This window comes from Tenrec ecaudatus, chromosome 2 (assembly GCF_050624435.1).
Source record: "Tenrec ecaudatus isolate mTenEca1 chromosome 2, mTenEca1.hap1, whole genome shotgun sequence".
In the NCBI taxonomy this organism is placed as follows: domain Eukaryota; kingdom Metazoa; phylum Chordata; class Mammalia; order Afrosoricida; family Tenrecidae; genus Tenrec; species Tenrec ecaudatus.
Window position 1 is genome coordinate 136884895 of NC_134531.1, and position 6000 is coordinate 136890894.

A 6000-nucleotide genomic window follows, 5' to 3' on the forward strand; every position below is an offset into this window, starting at 1 on the left:
AACTTAACTCTGCTTTCCAGCTGGACTCGGGGAATAAGGAAAGTAGGAAACTCGAAGAACTGGAGTGAGAGCACAAGATTACATGATACTGCAAGCACATGGGGAATAGAAGGGTGGTTTCCCAAGCTACACAAGGAATGGTCTGGTGCTTAAGATAAAACAGAAAATTCTGATCACATTTAATTAAAGTTGTCCACAGTCAGCAATGGTGATCTTCTTGCTGGTCTTGCCATTCTTGGAACCACAACGCTCCATGGCTTCCACAATGTTCATGCCTTCTTTCACCTGACCGAAGACCACGTGCTTGCCATCCAACCATTCAGTCTTAGCGGCGCAGATAAAAAACTGGGAACCGTTCGTATTGGGTCCAGCATTTGCCATAGACAGGATGCCAGGGCCTCTGTGCTTCAGGATGAAGTTCTCATCTTCAAATTTCTCTCCATAGATGGACTTGCCACCAGTGCCATTATGGTGTGTGAAGTCACCACCCTGGCACATAAACCCTGGAATGATTCTGTGGAAGCAGGAACCTTTGTAACCAAAACCTTTCTCCCCAGTGCTCAGAGCGCGGAAGTTTTCTGCTGTCTTTGGAACTTTGTCTGCAAATAGCTCGAAAGAGACGCAGCCGAGGGGCTCGCCATTGGCGGCTATGTCGAAAAACACAGTAGGGTTGACCATGGCTGGGCACAGCAGGACCAGACAAGACTACAGATTCAGGCGGCGGCGTCTGCAAAGCGGGAGACGCTTTATCTTTCGATAGTCGGGCACCATCAGCTTTCTTCACCACATTTGCTTATTGCGATAGTTTATTGTGCCAGCCTGGCTGATAAACACAAGTAGGATTAACTGAAGGGCGGAGGGATAAATGGCTCGGTGAGCCTCGCCTTGCTTGTTCTGTGCCTCAATTTGAAGGGGTACACTACCTGTGGGATGCCTAGCCTGTGGACTGTGTTGCGGTAAGTTGAGGTCCCTTTAATCCCACATGATTGGAATGTTCATCTCTGGAGCTGGGGACCGACAGTTGGTGACCTGCCTTGCTGTTTGCTGCCTGGGTATATATAGCCCAACTCTCTCTACAGAAAGGGACTGGCAACTGGCGGCTCTCAAGCCTTAAAGGACTGCTAGTGTCTCACTACTTTATAATTTGACTGTTAATTTCTTGTATTATCTATCTGTATATAATTTAACGGTTCATTTCTTGTTTTATATATCTATCTTTATAAATATATTTATATATAATTACTAGCAATCTGGTTTGTCTCTCTAGAGAACCCTGTCCAACACATTTTGGTACCAGGAGTGCTTCTAGAGAAATAATCCATAAATATGGGTTTCTTAAATTGGCTTTCCAATCTATTTAGTCTTGATGTGGATACGTCTGCTACCCTTACTAATCCATGGTGTGAAATAGCAAAGATAATACCTAAAGTAGCACCACCAGCAGATGACGTGTTGGATAAAGGAGATGCTCTAGGTAATCGTATGTTTGATATTTTCCAGGAGTTTTGTGATAATGACAAGTATAGGGAAGCTGGTTGGCTGGTCCTTCATACAATGGAAAGTGTGATTAAGGAGAGGGATGATCTCAGAGTCTCAAAAGCACACCTCGGGTACAGACTAACAGATTTGAAAACTTCCATCTGTGCTACAAAGGAGAGCCTTCTCTCCTCTAGTAAAAGAGCTGACAATGCTGAGAAGCAGGTCCAGAGTCTCATTATACGAGTGGCTGAATTACAACGGCAGCTGAATTGCAGATCTAGAGTAGTGTCTGAAACCAAAGAAAAGGCATTAATTGGGAAAAGTTGGGACCCTGAAACATGGGATGGGAACATATGGGCTGATGATCCAGAAGAAGAGGATATTGAGCCCTTAGAACCACCTGAGCAGATTAGCCAAACGATTCAAGTTGATATGCCAGGTGGGGCTGCATCAGTAGCATTACCTGAGGAAGATGCCTCGCAAGATATTGCTGAGAGCACCCAGGAAACACCCTCACCACCCATTATTTCCACTAGACCTGTCACTAAAATTAAGTCTCAGAAACCCCCTAAAGGTGAGGTTGAGATGATTATCCAAGAAGAAGCGCGCTACACACATAAAGACCTGTTCGAGTTTTCAAATATGTACAAGGAAAAGCCTGGAGAATGCCCCTGGGAATGGTTACTCAGGGTGTGGGATACTGGTGCACGAAATGTCATATTAGACCGGTCTGAGTTTCTGGATATGGGACCCTTAAGCACAGACTCTTCTTTCAATGTCTCTGCGAGACAGGCTGAAAAAGGATCTAATTCTTTATTTGGTTGGTTCAATGAAGCATGGACTGCCAGAGGGCCTAGATTAGACCAACCTGAAGTACCTGACCTACCTTGGTACACTGTAGAGGAAGGCATCCAAAAGCTTAGAGAAATTGGTATGTTAGAATGGATCTATCAAGATATTCCCATAGACCCAAAAAGGGGGTGTCCTGAGGACATACCCTTTACCACGACCATAAGGAACAAGTTTCTGAAGTGGGCCCCAGCATCTCTTAAGACTCCTGTAATTGCTATTTTATGTGCACCAGGATTAACAGTGGGCACTGCCCTAAGCGAACTCTGACATTTGCCCACAATGGGGCTGATTGGTCCCCGTAAAGGTAGAGGGCAGGTGTCAGCACTGAATCAACAGAGACAGGGTGGGCGTGGTTACAATAGACAACAAATTTTCAATAATAATCAAATCAACCTGTCTCGTGTGGAATTATGGCATTGGCTACTTAGCCACGGTGTCCCTAAGAATAAAATAGATGGGAAGCCTACTATAAATTTATGCGAAAGAATGGTAGATCAGGTGAAGAGCAGATTAGACAGTCACGATTGCTCAATCAATTCCCAGACCTGAGCCAGGTTACAGACCCACAACCCCTTGAATGAAGGGGAGGCCGGGTCCTTTGTAAGGAGGACCCTGCTACATCACTGAAGGTTTATACTGTAAGTCTTTCTTCTAGCCTTCCCCAAAGGGACCTGCGGCCTTTCACAAGAGTGACTGGTCATTGGGGGAAATGAAATAATCAAACATTTCGGGGATTACTAGACACCGGCTCAGAACTGACACTAATTCCAGGAGACCCAAAATGTTTTGAAGGCCCACCAATGAGTGGGGGCTTATGGAGGTCAAGTTATCAATGGAGCTTTAGCTCAAGTATGCCTCACTGTGGGTCCAGTGGGCCCCCGGCACCCATCCTGTGGTTATTTCCCCAGTTCCGGAATGCATCATTGGAATAGACATACTTAGTAACTGGCAGAACCCCCATACCAGATCCCTAAAATGTGGAATAAGGGCTATCATGGTAGGAAAGGCCACGTGGACACCATTAGAATTGTCATTACCTAGGAAAATAGTAAACCAAAAGCAATACCGCATTCCTGGAGGGATTGCAGAGATCGGTGCCACCATCAAAGACTTGAAAGATGCAGGGGTGGTGATTCCTACTACATCCCCATTTAATTCACCAATTTGTCCTGTAAAGAAGACAGATGGATCCTGGAGAATGACAGTGGATTATCGTAAACTTAACCCGGTGGTGACTCCAATTGCAGCTGCTGTCCCAGATGTGATTACATTGCTTGAGCAAATTAATACTTCTGCTGGTACATGGTATGCAGCTATTGATCTGGCTAATGCCTTCTTCTCAATACCAGTCTCAAAGGACCACCAGAAGCAGTTTGCCTTCACCTGGCAGGGGGAACAATAAACTTTCACAACTCTCTCCCAGGGGTACATAAACTGTTCTGCCCTGTGCTATAATTTAGTCTGAAGGGACCTTGACCACCTGTCTATTCCACAAAATGTCACACTGGTTCATTATATTGATGGCATTATGCTGATTGGACCCACTAAGGAGGATGTATCAAAGACTCTAGATTCATTGGTACAATATCTGCGTACAAGGGGTTTGGAAATTAACCCCACAAAGATTCAGGTACCCTCAACATCAGTAAAATTTCTAGGGGTCCAGTGATGTGGGGCATGTCGAGATATTCCTACTAAAGTGAAGGATAAGCTATTACATTTAGCGCCCCCAACGACTAAAAAAGAGGCACAACGCCTAGTGGGCCTCTTCGGATTTTGGAGGCAACATATTCCTCACTTGGGTGTTCTACTTCAACCTATTTATCAAGTGACACGAAAAGCCTCCATTTTTGAGTGGGGCCCAGAACAAGGAAAAGCTCTTCAACAAGTTCAGGCTGCCGTGCAAGCTGCTTTGCCACTGGGACCATATGATCCAGCTGACCCAACGGTGCTAGAGGTGTCAGTTGTAGATACAGATGCAGTGTGGAGTCTTTGGCAGACCCCTATTGGTGAATCACAGTGTAGACCATTGGGATTTTGGAGTAAAGTCTTGCCATCCTCTGCTAACAACTACTCCCCCTTTGAAAAACAGCTGTTGGCCTGTTACTGGGCCTTGGTGGAGACTGAACGCCTCACCATGGGCCACCAAGTCACCATGAGGCCTGAATTACCTATCATGAACTGGGTATTGTCTGACCCACAGAATCATAAAGTTGGACGTGCGCAGCAATACTTCATTGTTAAATGGAAGTGGTATATACGAGATCGGGCCAAAGCAGGACCTGAAGGAACAAGTAAGCTGCATGAAGAAGTGGCCCAAATGCCAACAGTCTCCACTCCTGTCACATTGCCTCCTTTCTCCCAGTCTGCACCTATGGCCTCCTGGGAGTTCCTTACCATACTTTAACTGAAGACCAAAAAAGTCATGCTTGGTTTACGGATGGCTCTGCACGATATGCAGGTGCCACTCGTAAGTGGACAGCAGCAACACTACAGCCCCTTTCTGGGATCTCCCTAAAGGACAGTGGTGAAGGGAAATCTTCACAATGGGCAGAACTTCGAGCAGTGCACCTGGCCGTTCAGTTTGCATATAAGGAAAAATGGCCAGATGTGAGACTATATACTGATTCATGGACTGTGGCTAATGGCTTGGCTGGATGGTCAGGGAACTGGAAGGACCATGATTGGAAATTGGTGACAAGGAAGTGTGGGGAAGAGGTATGTGGATAGACCTCTCTGAAAGGGCCAAGAAAGTAAAGTTAATTGTATCTCACGTGAACGCTCCCCAAAGGATTACCTCTGAAGAGGAGGACTTTAATAATCAAGTGGATAAGATGACACGCGCTGTGGAGACTGGTCCTCCTCTTTCCTCTGCCACCCCTGTTATCGCCCAATGGGCACATGAACAAAGTGGACATGGTGGCAGGGATGGAGGTTATGCATGGGCACAGCAAAATGGACTTCCACTCACCAAGGCTGACTTGGCCACTGCCACTGCTGAGTGTCCCATTTGCCAGCAGCAGAAACCAACATTAAGTCCAAGATATGGGACAATTCCTCGGGGAGATCAACCAGCAACTTGGTGGCAGGTTGACTACATAGGACCACTTCCATCATGGAGGGGACAGCTTTTGTTCTTACTGGAATAGACACCTTCTCTGGATATGGATTTGCCTTCCCTGCACGTGATGCTTCTGCCAAAACTTCTATTCGTGGACTTACAGAATGCCTCATCCACCGGCCTGGCATCCCACATAGCATTGCTTCAGATCAAGGAACTCACTTTACAGCAAATGCAGTGCGGCAATGGGCCCATTCCCATGGAATCCACTGGTCATATCATGTTCCTCATCATCCTGAAGCTGCTGGCTTGATACAACAATGGAATGGGCTCCTAAAGACACAATTACGGCGCCAACTAGGTGGCAACAACTTGCGGGGCTGGGGCAATGTTCTCCAGGAAGCTGTGTACGCTCTAAACCAGCGGCCAATATATGGTGCTGTGTCTCCAATAGCCAGAATTCACAGGTCCAGGAACCAAGGGGTGGAAGCTGGAGTGGCACCACTCACTATTACTCCTGGTGATCCACTTGCAGCATTTTTGCTTCCTGTCCCAGCAACCCTGTGTTCCTCAGGCCTGGAGGTCCTGGTCCCGAAGAAAGGAACTCT

General features: G+C 46.5%; 1 pseudogene; it reads right to left on the reverse strand.

The window, feature by feature from the left end:
• Positions 1-155: 155 nt before the first annotated feature.
• LOC142440988 (peptidyl-prolyl cis-trans isomerase A pseudogene) lies at positions 156-705 on the reverse strand (annotated as a pseudogene).
• Between the last annotated feature and the right edge of the window lie 5295 nt (positions 706-6000).